The sequence below is a fragment of the Sturnus vulgaris genome, chromosome 6, assembly GCF_052056855.1.
Source record: "Sturnus vulgaris isolate bStuVul1 chromosome 6, bStuVul1.hap1, whole genome shotgun sequence".
NCBI lineage: Eukaryota > Metazoa > Chordata > Aves > Passeriformes > Sturnidae > Sturnus > Sturnus vulgaris.
In genome coordinates this window covers 21,383,304-21,403,165 of record NC_142248.1, presented here as the reverse complement: position 1 = coordinate 21,403,165, position 19,862 = coordinate 21,383,304, and positions in this window count along the sequence as shown.

The window sequence follows — 19,862 nt, the reverse complement described above, 5'->3', positions numbered from 1 at the left end:
CGAGCCGGCCGGGGAGGGGGAAATGGTGCTGGCTAGTCCTGGGCTAATGTTTCAACTTCTCTGGTGGCGAGAGCAAATTGCTCCGCAGAAACTTTTGTCACACGAGCTGGGGTGTTTGCCGCAGTGAAATGTCCCGGGAATACCTTCCTCCGGAGGTCGAGGGACAGGCGGGAAGAGCAGGGAGAGGCATCCCATTTATGTCGGGAAATACGGGAAATGCCTGAACCGAGGGAGACTGGCTGCCCTGCCGCACAGCCCCACAGAAACCTCTCTGTCCTTTGTGTGAAGAAAGGCTTTGTGCAAAGATCAAAAAGGACAGAAGAAAACAATAATTAAATTTTAAGCCCTATATTCCACTAGGGTAGGAAGGACCCTTTCTGTGCCTTGCAGTTCACTCGCTGGGAAAATACATTCACTCATCCTCACTGCAGTCCTTCATTACCTCCTTTCTACATTTTTCTTTCCTCTGATTCCCTTCGTTTTCTGGAGGTTTGTGTTTCAGGCTTGTCCCTGCATTTCTTTCAGAACTACAATGCTTTCCTTTACACCTTCTTCACAAAGGCTATTTAAATCATCCTCAAAACTGTTTGGCATTGACTTGTGCATGTCACCTTCAATTTTATGTTCAACAGGTTTTGAGCTATGCTTGAATTTTTTGGTTTGAAAGCGTGCTGTCTTGGGAACAGCATTAGGGAGTTGCCAGGAATGCTGGTATGAGACAGGCAAAGTGATGCCAGGCTGATGGAGCACACACATGTGCCTGGTGCTGGGCAGCCATCTGTAGCAAGGCTGTTTGATGCCTTAGAGAGAGGTGATTTGAAGAGACTCTAGAGGGGTACATGCAAATGTTTCATTGCCTGCGGACACAGCCCTTTTCCTGACATCATGAGGCTCAATTTGTTAATTCCCATCATCATTTTAGTTAGGTTCCTTTATGAAACATTAGTTTTTGTTTTGTTCCCAAATTATTGTCTTGCTAGTAAAACAAACAATCATATCTTAGAAAAAACATATAGAATAAATAAAAACATTCAAGCCAGAAGAAAGAACCAAATGATTGTGGAAGCAGCACTGAAAACAAAGACTGTAAAATGGGATTTTTTTATACCCTCTGTGCTGGGTGGCAGGGGAGACACTTGTTTATGTAAATATAATGCATGAATGCAGATGTATAGTATTAAGCAGCACCAGGGCACAGGCTGGAGCATTGGAGCTCTGCCACTGCTCCTGTCCCACTGCTGAAATGCTCCTTGGCAGCCCTTTGTCCCCCAGCACCTGCTGGGCTCCCAGCACAGGGGTTAATGCAGCCTGGAATCATCGTTGCCTCCTCCCTTTGGAGGCAGAGCGCTCACACGCATGGACAGGAGTGCTCCCCTGACCGTGGTAGATGGGCAAGGCCCCTGGGGACACCTCAGCAGGGGCTACAGGGACAGCAGGCACCTTGCCTGGCATTGCTCAGCCTGGAGCACTCTCCAGGAAGGCTTTTCTGGAGTGGGCTTTCTATCAGAACCAGAAGCAGTGTGGAACCACCTCCAATGCACCAGCCTAGCAGCCTGAGCACTGAGGAAGATGGGGGGCTGTGTGCAGGCCTCCCCTTTCAAGAATTCAAGCATGACTGCCAGCAAAAACTTCCTGTGGGCAGCAAACCCTCATCTACCTGCAGTTTATACCTTTTAAATTAGCCATTTATTTTATACAGTGACTGCAGAGCTCTGTGAGGGGGGGCTAGATGTGAGTCTGTCTCTTCTCCTATCAGGATTTTCTCCATGAAAAGGGAGAAGACCACCCATCTCTCACCCATGATCAGTACTGATGTCACCTCTGTCCTGTCCTGTCCTGTTGTGTGCTCTCCAGAGTAACCTGAAGGTTGATCCTTACTATGATGTCTGAGGAGATTTTCAAGTTAAAATTTTAACTATATTTGTTACTGTGGGTTCTATTACTATATTAATTCAAATAATTATCTTATATGTTTCACTGACATGAGGATAAAAGAGGCCTGGGGACAAAATAAAGTAGGTAAGGGCAAACAGATTAAATTTCCTTCACATATGAATTTTAAAAACACATTTTAAAATTGTAATGATTATTTCAGAAGTAGTTAATAGCTCTGGATTAATCCTTGGATGCTTAGTTTGGGATATTATCAAGATCTTTGTTAGCCTGCAGGTGTATTTTCATTACATTTTGAAAACTTTGTTGTGTTAAAACATTGAGGACTCTTAAATAATTAGTAAAGACAAGGATAAGGACCTGCTTCAGTTTGCTGCCCATTCACTCTTCTGTTTCACTTGGTGCAGAAATGCCACTGTGTGTAGGAGTAAACTGCCTGCCAGAAAATCTCTTTTGTGCACCGAGAACTGGGGATGCTGGTATCTGTGGTGAAACACAGAGAAAGGTGTGTGCTTTCTGAAACAGAATTTCAAATCCTCTTCCTGTAGCCAGCACCTGTAGTCTGAGGGTTCATCCTTCTGTTCAGTCAGGAGGCTGCAGGTACTGCTTCCTGTTTCACAGGCACCCATTTCTTGGAGAAATATGGATCTTCCTGTAAGTGAGCTGCATTTTTCTGTCTCACATAAACATTGTGTTAACCCTGGATGGAAGTGCCCGATCAGAGCCTGCCTGTAGTCATATGGCTGTTGTTGAATGTGTGGCTTCTGTTATTCCTGGCTCTGTAGTTGGTGAACATGCTGTTCCTTCCACTTCCTTCGGTAGCAATCATCTGCACATTTTGAGGGTAATCCAGGGCACCACACACACACACTGCAGCCATTCTTAAAAACACAAATTCTTTGTCTTTCCTTCATGCGCACTTGCATTTGCACACAATATTTGCAAGTCTTCAGAAATGAAAAAGACATTTACTGACTAACTTTATAAAGTGAAGATACAATGAATTCAGTTTACCCACTTCAACTCCTTATAATTGGAGTAGAATGGGACAGGCAATATCTGTGGGTTGGAATTTGAGTTGGTACCTTTTCTCTTGATTGTTGTGATACATCTGGGAAAAATAGATAATTGAGAAATATTTGTAAATGTGCATGACATGCAAAGACCCTCTGTAATGTGCTTTTATTGCTAGTCCAGAAAAGTACATATTGCCAAAACTAGCCAGTACTTGGCCATTTTGACAAGCAGAAATATGTCACTGGTGGGTTACCCAAAATCAAAATGATGCAAACCCATTTGTAACTCTTATTTCACTGGGCTTTTGAATACAACAAACTAATAGAAATGAAACCTAGCTGTATTTCATTGATTGAATGAGAAAACCCATGATTTTGCTGAGCATGATTTAATCATCTACACAGATGGTTGAAAAGAGCCACTTTTCAGTTTTTCGAAAGAGCAGACATTATGATCTCTGTATTATTATAACCTTTTGTTTAAAATATATTTTTCAGAATTCTAATGACAACAAAATAAACAGATTTATGATATCTATTTAGGTATCATTGTATGTTTATTTAATACTGAGATTCTGATAACACTCAGATTTCAGAAATATTTCTGTCATGTTCAATGCAATATAGGCTTGTAGGAGAATAATTGTTGATCCAGGGCAGTTTGTAGTCTCTAGAGATGAAATGTCTCTTTTTTAAAATCAAGGGCACTGTCATCTATTAATTATAAGGATGAAATTTCAGTTCAGATTTCACTTTGGCAGGCATTGTAAACATATATGTGGATTTAAAAATATTTTTACAGTTTCTGTTTTGATGATTTTTAAAAAAATCTGACACTTGTTGTTAAATCACTATTTTTTACAATTGGAGCTTGATTTATTCTCCAGAATTTAGCTCCTTTAGCTAGAACTCATATCAGCCTACCAAGTGGTAGACTTGGCTTTTGACATTTTTGCAGTTGAATTACTACCCATGTCCAGCAACAGATGGAGCTGTAAGTATTTTTCTCTCTAGTCCTTCATTGTTCTTTTCCCCCCCTTCAGTAGTTATTTGAGTATATTTTATTAAAATAGGATTATTTACCACAACACTAATTTACCTCTAACTCCAAGCTATGTACTGCTAGAAACACAACTTCTCCAGTAACTTCATCCAAGGTGTGGAAAGGGTGGGGAAGTTACAGAGCTGAAAGCAAATTGATTGCAGTTTTCTTTCTCTGAAGGCAATGGCAAGTGTCAGCCTTTCTTCTTCCTGCAAAAGTAAAGAGCTGTGGAGAGTTTGGGGCATCAGAGAATAGTGGCTAAGGATGCCTGGGTTTGTCTGGTGGCTTTTTTTTTTTTTTTTGTAAGGGTGAAGGGGTCTTGGTAAGATTGTTTAACTCTTCTTGAATCAGGCAAAAAGAAGACTTCACCCTGTGCATTTCCTTTGTAACAAAAACGATGATTTAAAACTCGAATTATTCTGAAACCCATCCTAGGCAGTTTCATCTCTCATCTCTACTTGGGCATGTAACTGGAGGGCAGCCATGGGTTAGAGAGCAAAAATGCCACCTGCACAGGGATGTGCAGAGTGATGGTTTCCTGGAAGGATAGTGGTCCTGGTCTGGATGGCTGAGTACCACAGCCACAGACTGACTCTGGGGTGAAATATCTTTGGTGCTGAATCCCTGCCTGGAGCTAAGGGTACATGGTCTTAAGGTCCTCTAAGGATGTTCTGGAGGCCTTTTATATTTAACCTCTATGAGCATGTATGTTTGGCCTTTTGGGAGGCTGTTCCTCGAGTCATTTCAGTGCATGCACTGGTATGGGAAGAGACAAGGCTGGTTCCTTTTGAAAGAGCACAAGTTTGAAAGGAGAAAGCAAACAGTGTATTGGCCTTTAGCTCTGCCAGTTCCAGTCAATTCAGAGAGATAACTTATTGTACAAAGAGTATTCAGCACAGTGTTGGAGTGAATAATTAATTTCTTTAAAAGTTGTTCAAGTGAATGGTAGTTTTGAGCTACCAGAAATTTCTGGATTAATTCCTTCGGGTTTTATTGATTTTTGTTCCTGTCTTTTAACACTGTATTCTGTCATGTTAAATGGGTCTTAAAAACTTATTCAGATCATGAAATCAAAGAGAGGAAATATTTTCCCCTCCAAAACAGCAAAGATTAAAAGATAGAAAAAAAACAATGCTTCTTTTATTTTAAAAAGTCATGCTGAATGATGAATACAGATTTTCATTTTGGTGCTAAACTTTTTTTTCCCCCTGTCAGCTATTGCCATTTTGAAAGAGATATAAAATATTTTGAAATAAAGAAGTAGTACAGAAATTAATGACCATTCCATTTTCCCCATGGAGAAAATTTTTAAAAACAGGTGTTGCTGTAACTCTTTGCAATAGAAATTCAAGATATTTTATTCACATATAACCAACCTAGTTTTGTAGGACCAGGGTCTCTCTGAGGCCCTAAGTTCAGAACTGCTTGGAAAAATATTAAGAGTAACATGGGTTATGGTTGAATTGCTGGAACTGTTTAGGATGACAATGTTTACTTTGATGTCTCTGAGACTCACACCCTGTAAAGGATTTAAAGGCCATAAACTTGTATGCTTTGTTCTCAGATTTTTGTTTTAATTCCTTCTGGTTTTACTGATATTTATTTCCTTTCTTTTGACACTGCTGTCTATATTGGCTCTTAAATTTTTACTCAGATCATGATATCAAAAGAGAGGAAGTAGGTTCTTGTATTGTACAGCTTGGCAGGCAGATTGGTTAATTCTGAAAATGGGAGTGTGGCAAAGGATTTGAAGTTCCTAATTTGTTACCTCAAGTATCATCACTATTCACTACCTCTGAATTGCACATTTATTTGTATATAGCATAACTTTTGCTACTGTGATGTAAGTAATTTCTCTTAGTAGTAACAATTGTGAAACAATTTGGTTATTGTTAGAAGAGAAAAGAATAGATTTTAAAATTTATATCTGAACCAAAAATTAGAGTATTTTATTTCAATTTGATCACAAACTAATTATTGGTGTTTTATTTTACATTAGGGTTTCAATTAAAAATAATGGAATTTTGATTGAAAATGTGAGCAATTTTATTCTTAAATCATTGAAAACCCCCTGCTTTTCTGAAATTAAACATCTGATTTTGATATACCAGAATATCCTAATATTACTGTTAGTTAAAGACAGAAATATCAGATTTTTTGGACAGATTTAATCTTTCTAGAATATCTGTCTGCAGTTCTGTTTTCTGAATAATTCACTATTCATTAAAAAATACAGTTCTTCAGTTTTTTTCTTCCGTTTTATGTATTTGCTTGTGTGTGTGAAACAAGTACTGTAAAAAATATTTACATATATCACTTGATATATGATCAGTGCAAATAGGTTAATCCATAGTTAACCCTTGTGGGACTCAAGTGTCCACAAATCCAAGTATTTTTTGGTACTTCTTGCAGCGGCAGATGTGGCAGTCTCACTTTGTTTTTCCTCACGGATATGTCTCTCCAAGTTATCTGCTTTTATTAGCAGCATTTGATCTCTCTCTAATGAGGTGACCACATTACAGCTTTTTCAAATTCTTTCCCAAGAATGGTACATCATGTTCAGATTTTTTGTTTATGTCACACAGTGTCACAAAAGGGGTTACTGCAACCCTCAGAAGTTGATTTATTGCATCTACTCCTTGCTGGGAAAGACTATTTTTATTTTTTGGTAGTAGACATACTTTTAACATTTACAAGGGAAGATTAAACTCTCAATTTTTTTATTTGCTTGTCCTGCAGCCATTTAAGTAACATTAATTGGTTACGTAAAAATTAAGAATGTTTTCCATGAAAATATGCTAAAGGAATGCTTAAATACACTTTTTAAATGTTTCTGATCCAAATACGGACAATTTCTTAAAAGAACACTGGTAGGAGGTCCATTCTTCAGTTTTATAAACATTTCTGTGCCTCACTAAGGCCCACAAGACCTGGGATAAGGCCAATGTAGACCAAATACAAGTTGGCTGATACATGTGCAGGACTTCAGGCCAATATAAATGCATTTATGAAATGCACGTGTATGAAAAATCTGGGGAAAACAGTTTGAAGAAGACCACCAACAAATAGATCACACATGGACATTTCTTTCATGTGCCTGAAAGAGAATCATTCCAAATAGACAGTTTTATCTGTAGGTTGTAATTTACCATAGGGCAGGAGAGAAAATGGTGTTTTACTACTATGTTCAATCCGAGAGAAGTAAAAAAATGACTTATTATGCTACATTGTAGAGGAATATATTAATTTTTTAAAGAAGTTTTTGTAAGTGAAGCACTTGATAGAATGGAAGAAATAAATGTCTGAATTTACGATGTTACTTTGTAATATGTGTCTAAAGAAATGTTCAATCATTTAGCAAATGCTGCACAGAAATGCTAAGCTGAACTGATAAAATATGTGCAAGTTACCACTATGAATACTGTACTTCATCAGAAGATTTTAATAATGCATTAGGTGCTTGAAAGATAATCCAAATATAAGAAAGAACCAATTCCATCTGCTAGGTAGCAGATGAAAGTGAGATTGGTAAAAAACGCGGGGGCTGAAGCCCATAGTTGTGTTCACGAGTCATTCTGAAGTCTGTGACAGTGAGCACTGTTCTGCCTCAGTGAGGGTTGCAGATTTGCACTGTTTATTAGGATTAATTCTGTGCTCTAACTTTCAAAGGGAAATGTCACACTAATGCCAGCATTTTTTGGTATCCAGCAAAATTTAGAGACAATGAACCCTTGCTCTTTCAAAATCAAACTCTCCATGAAGCAATTCTTTCCCCAGAAAGGGATTTGAACTCATTGTCACATCTGGCATATGCAAAGCCACATCTAACTGTTTTGGGTTTTTTCTTTGCTTCCAGGAGAAAAAAAGACCAAATGCAAAAAAAACCCAAACAAACCACCTCGCTTCATAACCCTAGCTACAAAAAATATATTGTGCTTCAGCTGTTCCTCCCTTCCTGAGTTTCCCCATTCTGTCCTTTGTTTTTGGAGATAATGCTTTCTTTTCATTGTGAACAATTATTAGATTCATACTTTATGCACTTTTATAATGCAAATCTATCAGATTGTTTTAAAATCTCTAGGAGTTTAATGAAATTTAAGTTTTTAATTTTTAACGTTGTGATTCAACTGTCAGTAAAAATTCAAAATCCAAACTGTATAATTTCGTGGGGACAATATGTAGTACTGAATTAGGTAAGTTAATTTTCTCATTGGGAAACACACTGGTAAGACACACTTCTTCAGGTTTTTGAAAAGAATTTTGAAAAAATAGAATGTATAGAGTGTATTTCAGAGTATGTGTTTTGTCACATACACCCTAATGATGTCAAGCCATGTTAAATGGGATGCTGTTGACATGTAGAAACTGTAATGGGAATGCTGGATATTACTCTCTTGGGAAATATTCATTAAACCTGTGTTTTGGACTACAAGCTCATCTGATAATTTAAAAGTTTATTTCCTTTGCATTTCTCTGCAGGTGCTACAAAAGGCAAAGGAGTAATTTCATTCAGATGTGCTTCATTGATAAGGGAAAGGAACAAATGGGGCCTACCTTCCTTTAATGTGGGCAGCCCTCCCTAGTGTGACTGACTTCTGGCAGAGATGTACAGTATGAATATTATGAAGTTGAACAAGGCTCAATGCTGAGTCCTGCCCTTGGGTCACAGCAACCCCGGGCAGCACCACAGGCTGGGGACAGAATGGCTGGAAAGCTGCCTGGTGGAGAAGGACCTGGGGGTGCTGGTCAAGAGCAGCTGTACATGATCCAGTGTGTGCCCAGCTGGGCAAGAATACCAACAGCATCCTGGTCTGTATCAGCACTAGTGTGGCCAGCAGGACCAGGGCAGTGATTGCCCCCTGTACTCAGCACAGGTGAGGCCACACCTCGAATCCTGTGTCCAGTTCTGGGCCCCTCATTACAAGAAATAGATTGAGGAGCTGGGGCACATCCAGAGAAGGGTGAATGGTCTGGAGCACAAGTTACATAAGGAGCGGCTGAGGGAACTGGGGATGCTCAGTCTGGAGAAAAGGAGGTGCAGGGATGACATCACTCCTCTCTACAACTGCCTGAAGGGAGATGTAGCCAGGTGAGAATCAGCTTCTTCTCCCAGGCAACTGGCAACAGGACCAGAGGAAATGTCCTCAGGCTATGCCAGGGGAGGTTCAAGTTGGATGACATGAAGAATTTCTTCATTGCAAGGGTGGTCAGGCATGGAACAGGCTGTCCAGGGAAGTGGTGGAGTCACCATCCCTGGAAGTGATGAGATGACAGGCCTTGGCACTTAGTGCTGTGGTTCAGTTGACATGGTGGTATTGGGTCAAAGGTTGGACTCACTGATCTTGGAGGTCTTTTCCAGCCTCAATGATTCTATTCTATGTTTCTTTTCTGTGGTTCTGTGATTCAGGAGATGACAATCCTCTCTTCCATAAGTAAATGCCTTTAATGGTCTTGTGCCTGGGCCCCCTTTGCTGTTTCCTGCCGTGCCACGGAGACCCAGTGGTTCTGGCCACTCCTGAATATCCTATCTCCACAACCTGTAGAAAATAAAGCATGGATTTGATCTGCACTCTATGTAAAACTGAGTTCCACATATCAGTGCTGATGAAAATTACAGAAAAGGCTGTTAAATGTGGGAGATGATTTTGCACTGGAAGTTGAAATCAGGGTGGTGGTGTAGCAGCATCCAGATGACAGTTTTCATATGCTAGGGGTAGATTGGATGTTGGTGGGTAGAGGAGCCGTCAGGAAAACTCCAAATGAATCTACAGGTGTTACACAGTAACAGCAGACTGGAGGAAGTAGCTGTACATGTCAGTGTACATACATGGATTGGCTGAAACTGATATTTGTACTTATATAAATATATGTATCTATACATCATATATAGATATTTATTTATAAAGTGTGGTAACTGCAAAGGTAAATATAATGGGTTAGCAGAAGACTTTAGCATGTTGGGGATAACAGAGAAAATAGCATGCAGTGTAAATGTTAGCACTGAAAATTTTAGGAGCAAATTCACAAGTATGAGCATTATAAATGAGTTGTACTGCTACAATCTTCTGCTGGAACAGCAGTTGGTTGCAGAAGTGATTTTTACAAACACTTGAAAATGAGGGTGAGACCAAGTGAGAAAAGCCAAGAAAAAGGAAGAGGGAGGAAATGAGGTGTTGAGAAAAGATGACAGGTGGGATACAGAATGAGAGAAAAGACAGGACAAAGAGATCTGACTGGATATCTCTATTTCTTGTTCTTTTTTCCTGCTTACCATTTGAAGCACTGATTTCATTATTCTCTCCTTAAATGCTGTGAGACTTTTGTCCAACCCGGAATTAGAAGAAGAAGTAGGCAGACATGGTGAATATTTATTGACTTAACTACTACACAGCAAAGAAACAGGATTAAATAAAACTCCAAATCCTCTTTGGCTGCAATATCAATCCCAGATCTGTCTCAGAGTGCAAGAGTTGCGAAAGTATCAAAAATAATTTAGAATTAAAGACTAAAATAGCTAACATTGATGTCCTGTTTAGGTACAGAAGCACTAATTGAAACAACTGAAAAACAGTTTTTTTTGTGCAGCCAGTCCTTCAAATAGGCATCTAGGAGCCAAATGACTACTAAAGAACACATGGAAATGCTGAGAGAAGAGACAGTCCAGGGTGTGGGTTTTTCCTTTACTGCTGCTTTCTGAGTTAGGAAACATCCTCCTTATTAAAAAAATTCCTCCTGGTTCTCAGAAACCTGGAGAAGAGAGTTTCTGCTAAGAACGAAGGGTAGGACTCATCTAGCAACAAATAAGGGAGAGAGAACTTCTGAGGAAAAAGATTTCTCTTTCTCCTTCTAGTGTTTATTCAGTGCTTATAAGTAATGTAAGTGCATGAATACCTTCTGGGTCTCTGTGGATGGGAAAGCACTGACAAGTCTCAAGAACAGCTCTACTCTCCCATTTTTTCAGGGCAGTGCCCCTCTTCATTCCTGATTGAAAATATCATGTTTTTATCAGTGTGCACAGGTTTTTACTTTAATCAGAAAGGTACTACTATTTCGTCTCTGTGACACCATCATTAGAAAAGTGGTCTAGAAGGTGCTGCATCACTGTCACTGGAATTAAGTGCTTCTGCTGTGAATCATGGCAATCCAGTTTATTAGCAGAGATTTCTCCTGTGAATGTCTCTGACATCTCAGGACTCAGATTTAATGGAGTCCTTTAGAAGAGTCAGTTAATCAATAACACTGAGGGAATAAAAAAAAGTGAAGAAATAGTTATTTAATACTGCAAGACATCTCCCTGTGTATATTTAGTTATGGGGATGGAAAAAGAGAGGAAAAATATTCTGATGATTTAAAGCATTTTAGAAAGTCTTTGCTCTCTCATGGCAATGACAGAAATACCAGTATTTTTCCTGCTCTGTGTATTATACATGCAATTGTTAACCGTGGATGTAGTTTCACAGTTCCCTGTCTTCAGGTGGAAAGCCAGATTAAAATGTCCTCTGTATCCTCCACCCCCAGCCATGCTCTCAGCAGCTTTTTATCCCGCACTTCTTCAACTGCCCATTGTGTGTACAATGGCTTGTGATGCCACCCTGACAAAATCTGAAGGGATCCAGGTTAAAAATAGCCCTGCTAAAGGGTTATTTTCAGCAATCCGGTTTACCCTGTGCAAGCAGTTGCTGTGGCATGTCTGGAGAGGGGAAGCTGCAGAGGAAGAGCAGGACCACGCAGCCGGAGGTGGGAAGGAGCAGCAGATGCCAGCTCCTGTGGCAGGATGAACCCTGCTCCATTAACACCTTTGGATGAACAGGGGTGATCCTGTTCTTGCTGAAAACAATGGGGTTAACCAGGGGCATGAAGGACGTGGTCCTCTCATCTCCCTAAAGATGCAAAAGTTGTTTGTTAGTGGCTTTTTCACTCTGAGAATCTTTCGCTATATTAATAGTTCTACAGCTAGTTAACTAATAGTAATTAGTTCTACAACTGTCTTACATGAACCATTCCTTTCTGTGTGTTTTGGATTGTTTGTGTCAATTGCATATCTGCATGTAAAATTAGAAATCTGCAGTCAAAAATTAGCAACTGAGAATATTCCAACACCAATATTTAATATTCCATAAACCAACTCAAATTTCACTTCTGATTTGGGTACGTATCTAAAGGATATGCGGTTAAAATTTAGTAGATGGTTTTGGATGTCTCCAAGATATTTGAAACAACTGAATGGATTTTCTATGTCAACAATTTTTTCCTGTTTCTGAATCATAAAATTGACTAGATAAAAATAATTTATAAAATGATTTAAAAAAAATAGTTTTAATATACAATTTTTAATTTAAAAATTTTTAAAAATAGGGGTTTTGGGCATAACCACTTGATCACTTATTAAATTAACTGGATCTGGTTTATTCCCTTAAAGTTTTTTCTCTTAAACTGTGGCTCATGACTTGCATGTTGCTTGAGTGCCACAGGAGAGTTTATTTTTATAATATTAAATTTGGGGATATTTATAGATAGTCCACTTGGCTGGAAATAAGAGACTTGTGAAGATGTGTGAGAACAAGAAGCATGAATTCACCCAGTTTGAGTGGGCCTTTAGTGAGCAATGCCTGCTCTCCCACCTGACCAGCAGGGCACACTTAGAAGATGCTGCACAAATCAAAAGATTTAGGCTCAAAGGAAAAATAGCAGAGGGAGTTCTCTTCTCAGTTATTTATAATTAGAATTAGTTACTAGAATAAAAATATTGCTTGAATTAATCTTGTTATAAATTAAGAACTGCCATAATTTCCCAGTCTCATAGTCTTGTGGTTACACGTTCTCTTCTGAACCTCAACTGTATAATTCATGAGCTTCAATTCATAAAACTCTTGTGAATAATTCTCATATCATCAAACCCCTTCCTCTACCCTCTGCCCTTTATCTGCTGTGGTGGAGACTGGTTGTTCACAGGCATATCTCCAGAACTGGATCCAAGGAGATAAAATTTCCTCCTAGTGGCTGCATCAGCTGTCTCCTCCATATTGACCTGTTTCCCTTTTTTTTGCACAGCAGCCTCTTCTCCATGGAAATAGAAATTTCCTTGCATCCCTATCTTGGCATCAGGTTGATCATGTCTGCTCTTTCAGATCAGCTGTATCCTGATGATATGTATAGAGCAGTCAGAAACTGATCCTGGGGCTTAAGAACAGTAGGTCTTGTGTTTAATAGGTGTCAACCTACACAGGGATGAGTTTCCAGCCCTCTGACCACCTGTCTCTCCCACCAAGTGCTATGGGAGTTAGAAAACTTATTTGATTCAGTCCAGGAATAAGAAGAGCAATTTTTAAAATGGGTTGTCAGATGTGAATTCCCCATACACACAGAGATTGGTCTGTAAAGCTTGTTGTGTGCAGAGAAGTTGAGATGCTGATAGGAGAACTGATTCTTATGCTACAAAACTGACTGGGTATTGGTTTGGCATTAAAATAATTTCTGTGGTGCTTTCCTTGCACTTCAGCAATATTTAATGAGAAAATTAAAAATTAGAGCTATACTAAAGCCAAATTCAAACAAAAAATTGATGATAAATTTTAAAGTTGTAGTTCATGTGTTTCTTATACCTAGAAAAATAATAACTGACATTCCAGTGAAAATGGAGTTCATTTTGCTGTTTTGTCATTGTTGGTACAAAGATAGATACAGCTTCAACCGTGGGACAGCTTGCTGCTTGTCTTGGTGCAGATACAACTTCATGGAAGGAGCAGAGATGGAGGAAGCTGCATTTCCATAGACTTTAAAGTATATATTAATAGAAGGATTGCGTGCTTTTTAAGGGAGGATAGCTGGCCAAAAGTTGAAAGTTAAGTGTCTTAAAAGTACTGTTGAAACAAGAGATCTATGATGTTGCCATTTTAATGAGGCCATTACAGTGCCAGTTATCCCTGCAAAAATAATTTGTTGACAGGCGCTCACAAAAATGAACAGAAAGAGGCCAATAATCACTTATAAAATAGTGCTTTTAAAACCACATTTCTAACACTGATTTGTTCATCCAAAACAGCAGAAGATGCTAAGCCCATGTGAGATTTTTTTCTGATATCGAGAATTACTTGGAAGGAACTTTGAATTTAACTTTTCAAATTAAGAAAACTTCACCAGTGGAATGCCAGCAATTGGGAATGTTGAGTTCTGAAAATTTCCTGCAATAGTAGAAGTTGATACTGAATATAAGTTTAAAATATATTGGGTTTTTTATAAAAAATTACACTCCTGATGTCTGAGAGCTCTCATAAGGAAGCACTGCAGTCATGTAGGGGTGATTCAGCAGAGTTTTGGACTTTCTGTCCACATAAGGCAAACTGACTAATACAGCACACCTATGGTATCATCATGACTAATTATACTCTAAATTTTAACGTTACACTTCACCTTTCTTTGCTAAAACCTGTGGCCCATCTTTATTGGTTGCATATGCCTCTCTTGCTCCAGTTTCCTGCCTGGAAAGTCGTGACTAAGTGTAAAAATAACTGACTGTATCTAGATGCATATAGCCAAATCCGAGCTAGCCACTGCATGCAAGCTGACTTGCAGCCTGTATCCAGCCAGCTGGATCAATAAGCATTGAAAATCCATCAGGGGCAAATGAAGAAAAGGAACAGAATGGGTCTAGTTCAAACTGCACAGTGTACACACACATGGCTGTGCTCCTGTCCCCAGAAACAATCTGAACAACTATGTGAACATAAGTAATTAAAAATGTGGATATAGTCTGTATACCTAGAAACCTAAATCAAACCATATAGAGACTTGAAACTTAAGAGAAAGAAGTTTTATTTCCTCAACTTATACACAGATTTTCATACTCTATTTTCAAAAGTAAAATCCAATGGCATTTCTTTTCTTAGTCTTCATGAATAGAGACAGGTTTATATGCAAATGTCCTCTTGTAACTAATCCTAACTAGAGCCTCGTGTCTGCCAAACTGCCAGAATTTTGTCCAACAGTTACAAGTCTTGGCAGAAAAGACATATGTACACACATACATATAGGTTTACAGAACATTCTGCCATCATGTTACTCTGTGGCTTGGAAAAAATGGTCCTTGGAAGTTTATGAAATTTTACTAAGAAAGTCTTGACTTAAAATGTAGACAGATTATAGCAGAGAAATTAGAACTCTTTCACAACATTTTAGGGCATGATAGGTCAACAGTTTACTTCGCATGCATTTGTGAGAAGCACAAAGTTAGAGATGAAAAAATTCATTTGCAAGAATACAGAAAATTACTAGTTTCTGTGGTTTTTATGATCCTTAGGACAAACTAGGATTTCTGAGAGGGCCAGATGGAGCTGAGGTCTGGACTGGCAGCATAGATTAGCACTGTAGAAGCCTCTACTCTTTTTGGCCTTGATTAATTCTCTCTGCTGAACCACTCTGTCTGCTCTGAGGAGATCAAGGCTTTGGTAGGCTACTAGCTTTGGTAATTTTGGGAAAAGCCTGCTACTATCTCCCTATACCCCATTTTCTCGTATCTAAAAGAGGGATCCTCTGTTCTGGCTTGTCAAGGGATGTATTATCAGCTGGATGCCATTGCTTGTGTGTCAGCCTATTCCAGCTTGTTCAGAGCAGTGCTACCTGCTGGCAGGTGGTGTGCCAGTTCTCTGATTCCTTTCATAGTTGTGGACTGCGTACTGCTAACTTAATTGTCACAATTTTCATGCGTTTATGCCAAACAAAAATAGTCTGCTTCCTACTCTAAATCATAATTGCAAGTCATAAGTCTGGGTATAAGAAAACCAGAAATAAAGTCCAAATGGACCTTCATGCTCCATTTAGATCATCTGATGGATACACAATAGAAATGTAAAATACTAGTGTAAAAATCTAACATTATGATTAGGGATATAGGACACTTATTTTCAAAATCCATTAGAAAATGAAAATTCAGTAGTGCTTGAAACTGATTAGCATGCAGAGCTATGACACTGCTGCCTTTTTGAGTACTAGCAGAAATACTTCATACTTCGTGTGGGGAGAAAGGGCTGCATTGGTACTGTAGAGGTACCAAATCTCTACAGGTTTGATCTCTGGTGTGTTCCATCTGTGTCACTGGCAAATTGTGAGGGTGTGCACCATCCCATCACACGTTCTGTTTTCCTGCAGAAGGAATCAGGAGCACATCAGCATGGAGGAAGATAAAATTCTCCCTAAATACTTCCTCTGGATTGTCAGTGGGCCAGGACTGTGGAAACCCACTTGCCCTAATACTGGGCTGTGCCCCTACCTCTGCACCCAAGACAAGGACTGAGAGGTGCCCTGAGACAGCTGCTTTACCTTACACATACAGCCAGCACAGGCTGCATCATGGGGATCACTTAATGGAGTGATGTTATTGTATCCCCCCTCACCACTCTGCTTCTTTGGAGTTTGAAAATATCCCTTTTCCCTTTCTGCAGTCCAAGCACAGCAGAGTGCCAGCACCACAGCTGTTCCTCGCCCAGCAGCCCCGGGTCAGTGGGCTGCAGAGTGCATCATTTCAGAGCACACAGCTCCTTGAGGCTGACATAAATGAAGCAATTTACTCCAGCTGAGGAGCCCATTTGTCTGCTAGTTTGTTCCATAATCCCTTCTGTAATTTGGCTAATTAGCTACTTTTTCAGATGAGTGAAAATCTCTAAAAGCTTTGTGTCTCAAATGACTTTTTCCTACTAAATAAATCTCTGTTGAAACAATTACTGCATCTAAGGACATTCTGAAGATTTGGATATAAATACCCACAGCAAGTAGATGTCTGTTTTACTTGTGTTGTATCACATTGCACTACATCTGTTGACATTTAGTCATTCCAAATACACTTTTTTATGCAAGCAGAAGATGTAAAACATGTAGTCAAGTAAGAGAACATGTTGTATATTTTGTTGTATTTCAGTGAAACACTATACCTAGAATAAATAAATATAAGTGATACTTGGGGTTTGTTTTTTTTTTCCTGTTGGGCCACAGAATGAAAAGCTGTAGTATTCCTTTATGCCATTTCTATTTTAATTATGTAACATTCCTATGGAAATGGGCAACTAATTTTGGTAGATATTGTAGAAAAAAACTATTTTAATTTTTTTTTTTTTAATGATGGCTTTACAGCATTTATAAGCTTGGGCAAAAAAACAAATATTACAATGTGGAAAAATGATATTCATGACTGACAGAACCATTTATCTGAGTGTTCAGGTCCTCTGGTACTTAAAAATTTCCATAGCTAATCTGATTCATTTGAAAGGCTTCAGTCCACAGAAGCTAGAAATCATATGCTTAGAAAAAACGCACTACAGCATTTTAGAAAAAGGGTTGAGAAGAAGTAACGTGGCAGGATAATAAGGAGGACTGGAAGAAAAGAGTAGTGGGAAGAGTTACGAGATCAAAGCTTAACTTTGTTTTAGTCACTTGTTTCTGGTTCCACTTAGCAAATTGCTAGTGTGATTTCCTGGGAAATACTCTTTTATATAAAGATTTGTTTCTAGTGACAATTTAGCATGTCAGCTAAATAGTAGCTGGAATTATTGACTACAGTCTTCTATGTGAGGAAAAACATCTGGGCCATGATACCTGGGAAGACAGGAATAAATAAATAACACCAGAGATATGGGTGCTTGTAAGAAACATTTTGGACTGTTTTGAAGATTAAAGGATTAAAATAATTTTATTAGAACTGTACTAGTTTTGGAACATTTACTTGGCACATTATCTTCAACTATTTTTTATTATGTTTCCCAGGCTGGTAAAGTAAATGAAGAATCTCACCAGCACATTTACAAGTGTGATAGAAGTGCTAGTGGAGAATAAGAAGTAGTGAATGTGTTGGGTGGCAGTCTTTAAACCAGCCACAGATAGGAGTGAGTACTGGTAAAGGGAATTTACTGTAAAGGCATTTTCTGTGTGGCAAAGGTGTGTCATCATGAACAGGAAAAATGACCAATCTATGCTGTATGTCCTAGTGTGACAACACATCCATTTCTCTTCAGATCCTGCAAAAGTCTTGCTATAAACCCATAAAAACCACATTCCTGACTCCTCAGGATGACTGCTCCACTAACTGTAATGCACCTCTGGTGATCTCTACCTGTGTGAGAGCTCTGCAGGGAACTGGTCAGGTATTGGCAGAGATGGCAGAGCAGAATTTGCTTGGATGGATTGGAGATGAGGAGAGAGGGAGAGGCATGCAGGAGTAAGTCTTTACTAAGTAGAAAGATGACATCTGCATCACAAATAAACAGTCCAGCTGTGATCAATCAGCTTTACCTTTGACCTACCAGCTCCTTTTCAACTAGTGTCATCCTCACCAAATTTCATGGTGTCAGCCGAAATACTATTGAGCCACACTCTTCCAAAGAGCTTCCTATTTAAAAGTGATTATATTGAAATAAAAATAGAAATGTTACAAAACCCGTATTTTAACAGGTTTCGTTGTTTGTGCAAGTCAGTCAAAGGCATGTTTGAGTTTTCATGAGATTAGTCTGAGATATGCTATGATATTATTATGTGTTGCTAACGTCTTACTGCAATTACATCCTTCATCAAACTATTTACATAACGTATTTAATAGAGTTAATTGTTCTCTTTGAGTAAGAAAGATAAGGATGTAATATCTATTGAAGACCAGTGGGACTGGTCTGACTGAGAGGAAAAATTAAAATTACAGTTTTCAGAGTTCCAGGGGCTAAACCTAAGCCAAAATCCATTCTGATCTTCAGCTTTGAGATTTTCTTCTGGCGAGATCTCCAGAGTACTCTGTCACCAGATCTACTCTAGTTACTGTAGAGGTAGCCCTGAAGTCTATTGGGTTTGGGTATGTGCTCTGAAGAATATGCCAGTTTTTGAGGAAAGTAATTTGGATTAGGTTATACCCTTCTTGGAAAGCGTTTCAGTGCTGATGGAAGCGCTCCACAGTGTGCAAGCAGTTCCACAACTCCTTATTTTAGCAACAAAGCCTTGTTTGACATCGCCTTTCCTGCCTCTTTTGTGTGACCACAGCAGTGAGGCATAAGGGACTAAGACTCACAGTTTTCCAGACGCTCTTTTGTATTTGCTGATATTGTGGCAGCTGGTTTCTACGGCGTGAATCACATCGCTCAGAGCTGCTGACGCCCGGGAGAGCAAAGGGCTCTGAGTGATCGATGGTCTGGAGTGCAGGATCATTAGTCTCTCCTCAACCCTGGACACTGAATGCTGATTTTCTTGCCCTGCACAAGTCAGCTCAGCTCTGCTTATTTTTTTCCTGAAAGATTGATTTACAGGGTCGAAGTCCTGGTTGCCACCAGCCATCTCCTGAGTGGCTGTCAGCTGTAGAAGAGGAATCAATGTAGAATGTAGCAAAGGACAAATCCTTTACAATTGCTTGATGTGCATGTGATCAATGATTTTGGTGTTAAATTAGACAAGAAAAACTGCAAACAAACTTGAAGAAAAAAGCGCTTTGCAGGGTGTGTTGAGTAACATCAGCAATAGGGTTTATCTGGAAACTGAAGCATTGTGGAAACATTGAGTTTTCCTGTGTATTAATATGTATATACACACCACTACTACCCCCTGACAGCACTGGAAGAGTTGTCATATAAATCCCCTTTTCTTCTCATGTCTTCCCCAGTATGTTTATCAACCTCCTAAAAGAAATTTAGGATCAAAGACAATAAATTTGTGTAAATAAAGGGGAATAATATCTGGCTTAAAAATATTAATTATATATTAAAATATATATATTAATATCTCTCATAATATCGAGTAGCTTCACTGTAACACTGTGAGTGTTACTAAAAATTCACTACCACTGTTATGCTAACTAAGCCTTAACAGAAAATAGAACATTTTTAGGACGTTGTTGGGATGACAATGTTAAGGCAGTAAGAGGAGAGAGTAGTTTCTCCCAAAGTGGCCTT